The sequence below is a fragment of the Bacillus rossius genome, chromosome 1, assembly GCF_032445375.1.
Source record: "Bacillus rossius redtenbacheri isolate Brsri chromosome 1, Brsri_v3, whole genome shotgun sequence".
Lineage (NCBI taxonomy): Eukaryota > Metazoa > Arthropoda > Insecta > Phasmatodea > Bacillidae > Bacillus > Bacillus rossius.
Window position 1 is genome coordinate 329,032,385 of NC_086330.1, and position 13,951 is coordinate 329,046,335.

The 13,951-nt window shown below is 39.4% G+C and overlaps 1 protein-coding gene across 1 annotated transcript in view; it reads right to left on the minus strand.

The window, feature by feature from the left end:
- LOC134528017 (protein tolkin-like) overlaps window positions 1-13,951 on the minus strand; it is a 255,428-nt gene that overhangs the window by 190,304 nt on the left and 51,173 nt on the right. The window lies entirely within an intron of this gene.

The window sequence follows — 13,951 nt, forward strand, 5'->3', positions numbered from 1 at the left end:
AAAATAAAAAAAAAATATTTTTATGTAAATAAAATTTTTCTTTCTTTCCTGTCCTTCTACAGCATAGCCACAGCAAAGCAAATCAGTGTATTAAATTGAATGATGTGTTTTCTCGGTGTATCTATGTTAGCTATAATACTTTGATTTACTTTCCTATTCATGTCATGTCAGACTGAGCCACGGCGAAGCGTGGACGGGTTTAGCTAGTCGAACATAAAATATAAGGTTTTTGGGTTACGTCAGCGACATTTAAATTACTTTAAATTCGTTTAAAAAAATATATATATGTAATTATCCTCGCAAAATGGTGTTTCATTTTTATATACCGATCATGGAAGTTGCACGAGCGAGCGGCGAACTTCGGACATGTTCGGAACTGTTCGGAACTGTTCGGGCGCCTCGGTCGCCCTCCGGCCCCGTGAGAGTTCACTTCGAGCCTTGGCCGAGGACGGACGCGTCAAGCGGAGCTGCGAGATTCCAAGAACAGCCTGTTTACTCGCGCACAGGCCAGGTGGTATTCCCAGGTTTTTCTAAGAAGTGTAAGCGTGCAAAACAACCCGGGTTGTAGCTAACCCTACAGCCTAGCCACAACCCGGCTTAATACCGGGTGCGTGGTCAGTGGGTGTTAGTGCGTTGTAGGGTGTAACTAGCGACATGACTGACCAGTTAAGTGACGAGCAGGTGATGCAGGAGTGCATCGATGTGCCCCTGCCGAGCGACGACGAACAAGAAATGTCTAGCGACGACGGCTTTACAACAGTCGTCTCAAAAAAACAAAAAACGGGAGGAAAGGACGAAAGACTGCGCCCCCCACTGACGAACCCCGCGATCGCCAGGCAGCAGGCCGAGCGACTTCGCAAGCAGCCCGTCAGAAGGGCAAACAACTCGGCCAATCAAACGGCCGCCAACACGTCCGCAGGTTCGAGCCCTGCCCCGCCAAACCCTGCCCCTCAGGCAAAGAAAATGCAGGTGAAACCCCTGTATGTATTTGTTGATTCTGGCCACAGCTACCCGGCCATTAAAACAGTGCTGGATGCAGCACTGCAGGAGCGCTGGTCGTGCGTCAGTCGCGGCCATGACCAGCTCATGATTCACACTGCCACTGTGGAGGAGTACCACAGGGCAGTGCGTGCACTGGAGCAGGCCGGAGTGCAACACTCTGTGCTGCTGCAACGGGACGAGATCCCGAACAAGTTTGTGTTTTGTCGAGTGCATAGCAGCACCGACAAACAATTCATTCAGGCCGAGTTCGCCGCAATGGGTCTTCCAGTGCAGAACTTCTGGTTTCTGTACAACAGGCAGACCAGGCAGCCTATAAATAAGTTAGTCGTAGAGCTCCCGAAGGCCGTAAATCCAGAAAGGATTTACGGCCTGAAATCATTCGGAGGCCTCAGCATTCGTGTTGAGGACTATCGACACCCCAAAGGCCCCCTCCAATGTGGCAACTGTCAGAGGTTTGGCCACCCCGCAAAAGGCTGCAGAGCCTCCCCTGTGTGCCGATGGTGCAGCCAAGGGCACAAAACCGAGGTTTGCCCCCAGGGAGGTGACAGGACGAAGGCAAAGTGCGCGCGATGTGAAGGCCCGCATTGCGCCAATTACAGAGGCTGCATGGCCTACAAGAGGGAGAACTGGCGTCACCTCCCGCAACAGGAGCGGAAAGACAGAGAGCTGCAGTCCAAACGCGCATTGCGCGAAAACAAGCGAGCAACAGCCGCGGCTCAAGTCCGCCCGCCCCCACAACAAGCCGGCCCCTCAGGCTACTGCCCCCAGCCCCCAAGGCAGCCGTGGCGAGCCCCGAGCTACCCCGCCCCCCCGCAATGGCAGAGCCCTAACCAATATTCAGTGCTGAGCGATAGGCATGAACTGGAGTATCCTGTCTTGGCAAACCCACCCAGACCTAGAGGCCAGCCCCTGCCCCAGAGGCCCCCGAAGAAACACCATTCGGGGCACAAAAACGGTAAAGGCCGGGCGCAAGGTCAAGTGATGGATCAGCCAGGTACTAAGGCGCCACCCAACTCCACCACTCCCCCCAGTGATTCCAAGAAAGTCGCGCCTGGGCAACAACAAGCCAGCCCGTTGCAGACTGACTCACCAACAGTAATGCCAACTGCTTCACCGCAGCTAAATCCCGCGGAGAAGCCAGCGATGGACGCGAGCGACTTTCTGAAGCTCGTAGGCCAATCGGATGCCATTACACAGGACCCTAACCTGGCACACGTCCTGGAACCAATGTGCATTTTAATGGCTATTTGGTGTAATCCGTCCAAGTCAATAGAGGACAAAATAAAAGCCACCACGGGCTTCGTGACAGCATTAGCGGCCAGCTTTAATGCCGCACACCCTTAATTTAGGTTCTGCCATTAATACTACCCCCGTAGACAGTAGATTAAGTACCATCCTTTACTGGAATGCGCGAGGAATTAGAAATAAAATAATCGAATTTACCGATCATTTAATTAAACATAATATTAGAATCGCGGCGATAAACGAAACACACTTAATTCCAACAGATCGTCTAACTATCTTAAATTACACTATTTATAGGCGCGACCGTGATACCAGAAGTGGAGGGGTTGCCCTACTAATCCACAGAAGTATACAACATAGTGAATTTCATTTACCTGAATTTAATAAATTAGAAGCTGTGGCAATTACTTTTAAAGTCAATAAACAACAAATTGTGCTTATTTCGATGTATGCACCACCGGGCAGGTCACTAACTGAAAACGAGCTGGACATCTTATATGGCTCAGCTCCCACATTCCTAGCAGTCGGCGATATTAATGCCAAACATAAAGACTGGAACTGTCGGAGCAATACAGCCAATGGCCTACTGCTGCAAAGACACGAGTCTAACAAAAATTATCAAGTACATGCTCCCTCAGAGCCCACGCACGATAGCGGAGTACTAAGGCACAACCCCGATATTTTAGATATTGCATTAAATAAGAGAGTTCAAACGGGATTCGAACTCAGAGTCTTTCACGAAATGTCGTCTGACCACTTTCCAGTACATCTACTATTCGATGACGTGGACACTGACATCAGTCCTCCGAGAAAAATTAAAGACTACAAGAAAGCCGACTGGAGAGGCTTTCAGACGTATTTAGTCGATAATTTGCCTGCAGCCGATGCCGCCAACTTCAAAACAAAAGATAACATCGAATCAGCAGTCACTGAACTTACAGTTAAAATTCAAACTGCAATTAACTCGTGCATCCCAGAAAAGGTGGTTAGATTTAAGCAAGATGAACTGCCGGTGTATATTAGGGATTTAATTTCTCAGAAAAATAGATTAAGGCGCGAATATACTCGACGTAGGCAGCGCGACATTAAAGCGAGAATTAATGAATTACAGAAAATAATTTCCGATGAAATAACTCTATGGAGGAGCAGCCAATGGGAGACGAAAGTCTCTCAGCTACAGGTGCAAGATGGTAGCAGCTGGAGTATGACAAAGCGATTCCTTCATAAGATAGATAAAATACCTCCGCTACAAACACGCACTGGGTTCGCTTTTACACCGACAGACAAAGCACAAGCCTTCGCGAATACCCTTGAATTAGCCTTTCAACCTAATATCGAACCCTGTGACCCGAAATTTAATGCCAGAATATACAGAGACCTTACAATTAAACTTAATCAGCCTTTAACCTCAAAACCTTACTTAACTCAATCTCAGGAAGTTAAACAGGCTATCAGGCGTATGAAACCACGTAAGGCACCGGGAAACGATGGCATTCAGGCAGTAGTCCTTAAGAAACTGCCCGATGAAATTTTGGAATACCTAGCTCAATTAATAAATGGAATACTTAAACTACAGTATTTTCCATCGCAGTGGAAAGAAGCGAATGTGATAGTTTTTCATAAATCCGGAAAAGATAAGACACTGCCCCAAAATTATAGGCCCATTAGTCTGCTGAGTACATTGTCAAAAGTAGCTGAATGCATAATTCTACAGCGACTAAATACTCACATTAAAGAAAATGACGTACTGCCGGACGAACAATTTGGTTTTCGCAGCGCGCATTCAACAACGCATCAACTGGTCCGTAAGACAGAACAAATAATAACTGCGTTCAATCAGAATAGCTATAATCTCGCAGCGTTTTTGGACATAGAAAAAGCCTTTGATAGAGTACTTCATGAAGGCTTAATTTATAAATTATATAAAACTGGCTTCCCCGAATGTTATATTAAATTACTGGCCTCGTATTTAGAAAATAGATCGTTTAGAGTCACGACAGAAGGAGCACAGTCCGATTTAAAAATAATTAAAGCAGGAGTCCCACAAGGCAGCATCTTGGGGCCGGTTTTATTCAATATTTATATCCACGATATGCCTAAGCCCGCACACCGATCAGTTCAGTTTGGCTGCTACGCGGACGATACGGTATTGTTTAGCAGATCTAGTATTCTAGAACTCGCAGCAGACAGATTACAAACCGCGTTAAATTCAATAGAACAGTGGTGCACAAAATGGCGAATTAAGGTAAACCCTATTAAATCAGAAGCTATAGTTTTTACGCGTAAACATCTCCCGCCACTTGAAGATAGACCACGACTAACACTTTTCAATGAGCAAATTCCTCACAAAAATGTGGTTAAATATTTAGGCGTACACATGGATAGGAAACTACTATGGCGCGATCACATAGAGGCGAAAAGAAAAACAGCTTTCACTAGGCTCATGACCCTCTACCCCGTCATGAGCAGACGTTTAGGTAGCTCTGTTAAAAACGGAATAATAATTTATAACGCACTAATAAAACCAATAATCACGTATGCAGCGCCGGTGTGGGCAACAGCAGCGGAATCTCACTTAATCAAGCTACAGAGAATTCAGAATAAGAGTATTCGTATTGCGACAGATGCGCCTGTGTATTGCCCCGTAAGGGCTATGCACAGAGAGCTCAAACTCGAACTTTTAAAACATTATTATTTCCGAACTGCGCAAAAATTCTATGATAAATGTGCCATAAGCAGAAACCCATATATTTCATCACTGGGCGAACAAGATCCAGAGTTGCATGGAAAATATAAAATGCCAAATTCAATCTTGGCTCACAGACCTCCGTAGTGTGCTGTGGCTGGCTGAGCGATCGGCCAATCAGTCTCCCGCGAGTTGAAACTTAAATTATAGACATTAACGAATAATTTGCTTATTCAAAATGGTCCGAAGCACGCAGGTGTAGGTTCGGCTCCCGGGAGTTCACTGCCTGTTGTGTTAGGGCTGACTCCCTATGTCCGATGGGCATGGCCCGCCTGGCAGGCTTCACCTCCAGTGCCGGTTGTGTTTCTGAAAGACATGGGATTTTGAATTACAAGCTTGCAACCATGCCAGAATGCGAATAGGTCTTGACTTAATTCACCTGTAACTTTATACACCGACAGTTCCTCTATATTTAACTAGTAGTATAGTAGTAGATATTAGAGATTTATAAATTAGTAATAAGTCCTAGATACTAAGTAATAGTCATCAAAAATATATATTTCTAAAATAATAATAAAAAATCTAAAAAAAAAAAAATTAAAAAAAAATATATATTTTTAGTTCTTATTTTAGTTTTATCTTAAGCACTGCACGTACATCCCTGAGTTGGGTGTTTGCATATTTCGTAACGAAATGCCTAGTTTGTAAGTCATTTATCTTTTTTCTGTTTTAGTTTCTTAGTTTTTTAGGTGCTGACTGGCGGCGGAGTGAGTGGTCAGTGCAACCACTCACCACCAGGGGCGCTTGCGTCCCTGGTCACTAAATCCAGTCCTGGATAACAAGCAAAGCGGACTACGAGTCCAAGTTCCCAACCCCCGCATGGTAGACTCTTTTCTACTCTGTCCAACACTTCATCCAGACCATCCTCTGTCTCCTGTAAACTCCTACACGTAATGCATGCCAATTTGCATCCCGCATGAATGTGCCCAGGGTTTTCCCTGTGTCTATGCAGGTTTTACCTGGGCCCAACCTATCTCTAGTTATAGTCTAGATTTAAGAGTGAGGGGAGTTAGTCATGGCGCCAATCGCTGCCATGGCTGGCCAATCCCCTCCTAGCACATGATGCATGCGACCCTCTCCTTGCATGGCTAATCCCAGCATGACTAGGCGTATAGGCTTCGGCCTGAGACGCACCTAGGTCCCTCCCTAACCCGGACCCCTCCAAAATACACTTAGTTTTAGTTAGGTTAGGAAAAAAAAAAAAAAAAAAAATCCGGCCCCGTCTGACTCACGAGAGAGGGCGAACCCGCACATCTCCCCGTGCGCAGGAGCGCGTCACCAGAGTAACAGCGGCGCTGGAGCCGCGTGACGTCACTGGCCCGTCCACGGCGACTCACGACACAGAACTGGAATTTATTTATTTTTTTTGTAAATGAAACAGAAATATGTTCATGTAAAATTACAGATATTTGTAACTTTGTACATTTACATGAAAACAACTGTATCAATGCAAAATAGTGTTTCCAGTAACTCTGGGTTCGTAATCTTACCCAGGCTTTTATGCTTTCAGTTGTCCCAGCATCTGCAATATTTAAACCGTTCCCTGAATAGCTTTACAGTATTAATTGCGCACATTAATAAGCACAATAAAACAAAATAATGTCCAAACATTGAATATTTTATTATCTTTCCCATGGTTTAAAAAATATGCTTGAATGAAACATCAATTAAAATATAAAATTATGCGCAATTTTTTGGTTATAAGTACTCAGTATTAACTCAAAAAATGTATTTCATATTTGCAGAAATAACCATAGCCATGTGTTGTACAAATTTATTAATATCTTTCTTGTAGTATTACAAACTATTTCTTGGCAACTGGTTCCCAAAATAATATTTTGTAAAAGTATAGAAAAAAATTATGTACTTACTGTTAAAAAGTCGCTGACTTTCAATTTAAGAACACCACTGTGAACAAGGTGTATAAACACGAGTGTGGAAGAGTGTTTCTGATATGGACTCGACAAGTTTTGTAAGGTTTGGTCATGTTTAGAGAGGGTATTTTTGAGTTCATACTCAAGGAAGGGAAACTAATTTCGTAAGTTTAGAATTACAATTTCATAAATTGTAATCTAAGATCTAACGTTCTTTCAATGATTCCTGCAAATGGCAACATTGATTTTTAAATAATTTCACGGATAGCGCCATTGCTGATTTGCAATGACTAGAGACCTGTAAAATTCGCGGATTCATTTTGCGATAGGATAGAGTCCAAATACTTTTGACATTATTTTGCTTCAGTTATTGGGCTACAGTTTATCTGAAGGACTCTGGGCCAATGAAAAATCTTTAACAGAAGAATTAGCGAATCACGGTCATTCCAGTCAACAGGTGTTACGAGTCGGTAAGCAATCAGCAGATTTAATTTGCACGAGTGCATAGAGGATCATGGAGTCTACCCTTTAGGAATTTTAACTAGCGAATTTTACAGGTCTCTAGCAATGACTGTCGCAGAAAAACAACTCAAGAACGGACAACAAAGAAGAAAACATAAACTCAAGGAGAGCAAGGTAAAATCAGCTGATGTGAAATTTTGCATGCCTGAACAGTAACATATAATTCCTTGAAAGGAATTCAGTCATACGAACTCATTGGGCTGACAACGACAAGATAGTTTAATTCTGGCCAAATTTATTCCACGGAATTATCGGTGCTGTCTAGACATGTACGCATTGTTGTCCGTTCTTGAAGTTTTTCTGTGACAGCCAGTGTAGAACATCAACGTCGAATGACCGTGGAATTATTTAAAAAATCAATCTTCCCCATCGTAGGAATCATGCGAATAACTTATGAAAACACGGGTTTTAATTTATCCAGGGATCGTCGTGATATCTCCGGAAATAAATGGTGACTAAAGTTCGTTACTTTAAACATGAACTCCAAGGAATTATCTTAGATTATTGACAAATTCACATTTGAAAAAAAAAAAAACAATAAAAATTCAGAAAATGGCATTTTTGAATAATACTTGCCCTGAAAATCACTGTTAAGTGTATTTAATGTCGCTAACCTAACCTATTATAACGTTTACACCAATATACAGAATTTTGAATGTAGCAAACCCAACCTAACAAATCGTACAAAATGGTAAACTACTTGATATATCACAATGTCTTTTAATAATATCATAAAATATAATGAGAGGAAACCTAAAAATATACCGTTCCTATGATTGTGTTTTTATTTATTTTAGAAAAGCACCTACTCGATAAAATCACCAGAAAACCTTCCAAAACTTGCCTAGTCTACATCAGAAAGACCCTGTCCACAATGCGAACACAAATCTTGGGAGTCGAAAGCCGGAATCATGCGAAGTTTCCACAAAGACTCAGCTATCTGGAACTATGAATAACCTCGTTTATTGGCTGCTGTGCTTTCCTCATTGAAAAGTCCGGTAAATGCACTGCAATTTACGACACCGTATGGGAACGTTCTCTGTAAAAAAAAAATTTAAATTTTCACGTTAAGTTTGTGTATATCTACACATTCCTTATGTAAAGCTAACACTATGTCCTGTAATTTTATACCAAAGGTAGGTTTATGTTCTAAGAACTCAACACTGGTGTATGTAAGTTAACGAATTTTCTTATAGTTTCACACCCAAAATGTCCTTGTAAAAGTACGTTATCATTAATTACAAATAACAAATAGTGTTTTGATAGTAATGCGTAAAAATGTTTTGTGTTATTTTACACAAATAGTGCGTATTAAAACACTATCAACAAGTGAAAATTCATTCAATTGTATTCCGGTGTTCTCGCCGGGCAACATTCATTGTGTAATTTTCCCACTGCGTCGTGTAATTTGACACCTATATTCTTCACATTAAAAACTGATTTTTAAAAAAAAAAACTGAGTTGCAGTGAAAATCGACGACTCGCCTGATGATTTTCCACGAAAAAAGGTGATAGTAAAATTACACTAACATGAAGTGAAATAACAATATGTGCTGTGATAATAATACACCAGTCTGGTGCAGTAGGCATTTAAAAACACCATCATTAAGTGTTGACTGACTGACTTGCCTTGTCTCCGTGTGCCTATTCGATCGGCAGTCCAACCAGACTGCTCTGGACCACGGCCCCAGCCAGCAAGTTTTCAATTTACATTTCAAAAATTAAAAACACAGTTATTTAAGTTCACACTGAATAAACAACGATGACAAAATTAATAAAAAAAGAATCAACGACACGGAAATATACATTCGGGCAGCAAAAGACGCGTGTTCAGAATATTCTCCAAGACGACATGGTGATGTGCGAAAAATATAAATAGCATACTTTTACATTATATATATATATATATATTAGTACCTATAAGTTAAACTTCATTTTCAAAAATAATTTTTTACAACCCCCCCCCCTCCCTCTTCACCCAATCAAACACATTCCTCGATAGCTTACCAACATATTTATATTCGTCAGCGAGAGCTTACGGAAAACTAACGCTACGACGACAATTTTAAGGTTATTATTGGACGATACTTCATCTCATTTGTTTACTTAGACAAGAACAAACGTCAGGTTTGTGATTTTTCGTGTCCAAAGAAAGTAAAGAATAAGTTAATGTAACACTAAAAGTGTGACAGCATACAACAGAACGCTTTGACAGATATAAATACACTAACGTCATATTAAAGGAGTATGATAAAAAATTTAAATAAGTAAAACTGCTTTGAACAATTACTTAAAATATGTAATATATATATACCTATATATATAAAAGCCCGCGCTTGTGTGTAGATGTGTGTGTAACCGCACATTTTTTTCAGTAACAACTTACAGTGAATGGTGTCTTGCTGTCAGCAAGTTTCAGAATACTGCTGCAAAGAAAGCCTCCTACGGCTATTTTTTCCTCCCTCCTCCCGTCACTGAATCAACGCACAGGACGTTACACTCGAAGCGCATTTTTTTTAAAGCGCTGTAATTAAGCTGGAGCGAAGCGCAGTTAGCTGTTTTTGTCCCGTGGTAAAAATACATCACCAAGCGAACAGAAATATGCAGAGTGGCTGCGCCCGGCTCGGGTAATTCACTGGAAATAACGTGAACTCCGCCCTTAAGAGCCCGTTGAGGGCTTGATTAATACCGCTGTTCTCTAACAGCGAGCGTACGCTTACAATGAATTTTATAAAATGCTATAATTTTTGGATTGAGTGAAAAACCCTTCAGCCCAGACGTAAAAACGTAAAAACGATTCCCTCGCAGAGCTGTTAAGTTTAAAAGCATCACGTTGTGCTGCATATGCACTTATTGACAAACAGTAACATAGAAAGCGCAGATACTGTAGCGTGTCTCATAGTTGGCAGTCTGCATTTACCCTCTCTTTCCAATTCACCATTTATGCCATTAGCGCTTCCATTGTTTCGATGTGCTCTGTTGCCAGATACAAGCGATAGAGCGCAAAAGTTTAGGACACAATTTTGGAAGGTAATGAAAATATTTTATTTTAATTGATCTGAAACATTGAATTTTGGGAAGTACAATTTGGAATGGGAATTTTGGACATATATTTTTATGTATTTATTCAAGAGCATCCTTAAATAATTTTCATTTTTATTTCTAAGAAGAAATATCTGAAACTGTAGCATTTTTAAAATATAATTTAATATTAAAAAGTTTAGCTCTTTTAGTGACAGACTGCTACAAATAATATCCCCTTTGAAATCATAATTGGTGTTTAGCGATTAATTATTCTTTCTGCCAAATTACAACTCTCTTAATAATGTCAATACACACTATTTTATGGTATTAGAAAAATCGACAAATTGTAAAATTTTACTAACACTAAAACTTCTTATGATTAACGATGGTATACAAACTAAGAAGACTTTTAATGATAACAAGCTGGGTAGCATTAATCTGGAAACGGTTTTTGCCATTTACAGTGTAATGCAATCTAAGCGTGAGTCAGACTACAGATATAAACTAACAACCTTGAATAAATAAAGACTGATTTTATGGTTTCATTCATAGATCTGTTTCATTTTTAAAACATGAGATTTTGGTGATATTGTTTTTATTTTTTATGAATTCAGATAGTTTATAAAGCGTATTAATAAAACAAGTACGTTAAAAAATTTCCTTGGTACTTATATGTGTTTGGTAAAAATAGTGTTATTTTAAATGCGATAAACGAAATAATTTTACAATAAAATAATTTATAATAACCATGTCTATGGCAGAAACATTAGCAAACATTTGTGTGAATTCAGAATGTACAGTTACTAATATAAAAATTAATTGTTTAAGGATTCAGAGTCGAACAAAGATATACTTATTTCCCCCTTTACATGTTTTCCAGATATTTTGGTACAAACTTTACTCCAAACAAAGGAAATTTATGGAATTTATTGTGCTAAAGGATTACATTTTTGTGATTTGAGTTAATTTTTGTTAGTGTTGAATTATTTCATGACTTTAGTGTAGTTTTGGTTCTAAATGTAGTATTAACTTGTATAAACTTAAAAATATGTGTTATTTGGTGTATGAAAATTCTTTTCGGTGCTATTTCGGTTTAATCACAATTCACCTTAAAATGTTATTGACCTCATTTCAATGCTCTATAACAATATCTTATTAGAGTTTTCGTATAGTATATTAGCCAACCCTTATAGTATTTCAATTAGTTCAGTTAGTTCAATTAGTGGCCAGTGCTTGCGTGCGATACTTTACAAGCATTAATGATATTAGTATTCCAGTATTCCAGTACCTATTCCTTATTTTTTACTTCCAACTTATTCGTGTCGAAACTTAACTTTATTCTCTGCTCGTATTCAGTTTTTTAAACATGTAAAGCTTCACTTGTAACATTTCTAAACCTAAAATTAAATAAAATTATTCAAGTGAAATCTGCTATAATTTTACAGTCTAAACACTTTAAAGTGCCTTACCCTCGGCACAAAATGTATAAAAATAATTGTTATTAAATTCAAAAACATATTTTTTTCTTCCGACGAGTCACTGTAAAGTTAACTTTGACACAAAAACGATCTTAAGGATTACTAGACACATGTTATTATTGTTCATCCTCCGTGTGAATATATGGACAATTTTCTTTTGTCATTCAACACTCTCTCTTGCGTTTTAATATGGAAAAAATAATATTGTATTACTGTGAAATATTAATCATAAATTTATCATAAAAATTCATCACGTAAGTAAGGTTTACAAGTAACTTTAATATAATCAACCATTTCTACTGTGTCCGGGTCAGGTATATTAATAAAAAATGCTACATAACAAAGAAGAAAAACACTGCATGCTCAGGAATTTTTGGTATAAATTTTTTTCGTTGTCGCGTGTCCACGTTATGAAATCCACCCCTTGTGTCCCGCGAGCAGACAAAGAATATTATACACAACAAAGGCTTAGCGGTCACTTCGCAAAGCTACATTTTTCACGTGGCTGTGTCGTCAGTTCAAAATGAAATCGTCGGAATGGAATTTTTAAACTTTTTTTTTCCTTGGTTTCAAATCCCTTCATACGACGTGAGACTACCCTTTGACGTGACGTATTAATTTTTGTTTTCTACGTGACATTCTTTTTTTTTAATCCCCCCTTGCGTGTTCACCCCTGTTCTAACTTGAAAGGGCCAAAAAGAGAGAGGAAGGAGAATGACAAGGGGGAGAGAGAGAGAGATAGAGTGTGTGTATGAGTTTGAAAAAAAAAAAAAAGAAGAGAAAGCTAGTCGGCTGGCCTTGTAATGACAACGCAAGATGGGCACAGCGCCTGCAGCTTCCCGCGAGGCTTGCCCGCACAACACCTGTGTGTTGCGGGCTAAATAAAAAGTGTGCCCCTAGGAGATACGACGCGGCGCTAAGAGTGTCACTAACACAATGTTATCGCTCTGAAGTTGATGAGCGACATTCTAACCTTCAGCTTTTAAATTTAAAATACTTAATATGATTAGGATATGTATCAACATTTTTTTCCTTCAAAATAGATGTTCATAGTTTGGTTTTTGTATGTTAAATCAACCAGAGCAAAACATTCTCCCAAATAACTATTTTAAAAAAATATCAATAGTTTCTCTTACAACTGGAACTTACGTGTGACACTCACATCATAAAAATTTAACATTCAAAATTATATCAACAACAAACTAATGCAAATGAATCGTTCATATTATACTTTTAAAGTTCAATCTTTAAAAATGTAATAGTTGATATGAACACTCAATGTTGTCCAAATTAAATAAAACACAGTGTCTAGCGTTCAAGCAGAAAATATATTCATGAACTATAAAGTAATTCTTATTAAAATATTTACCCACAAAGCAAATCCAAAAAGTAATTTATCTCCGTGTTTCCTGATAAATAACTCATTGAAGCAGCGGTAATATCTTTCTCACCGTATTTCCCCAATATTAATCACTAGGTTTGTTATCAGGGAGTAAATGTGTCCTTCTACCGGAAACATTTTTTTTAACTATCACTGAAAGTGCAAATTATGGGTAATGCGACGAGATTAATTTTTTGATACGGTGTTACATCACACGGTACTGCACAGGGGCTTTACACGACCGGAGCTCACAGATTACAGTCGGCTCCCAACGACTTGGCTACCGACTCAAAGCTCATGAATCTGTGGCATAACGTTTCGGGGGGGGGGGGGGGGTTAATGATCGAGCCCACGAGCCTTAGCGATCATGGCTGGAGTGTTTTATATTATGTTTTTAATTGAAACATATTGTATCACACTTTCCTGCAGTTGATTGGAGAAATTTCGTGAATGCGACGGAAGTCAAGGAACGGAAATGTGTAACAACCACGGTGCTGCTATCTGTGGCGGATGGCGCGAACCAAAGTTCATAGAGACAAAGGGAAACGTTATAGTATTAACCATTGAATTGATTTGAGCAAAATAGGCAGTATTTTAGTACAATTCCATGTTGGAAATCACGTCCAAAGCCGGGGTTTAGGTTTTTTAAATGTATTTTTCGCTTATATCGAAGCCATTT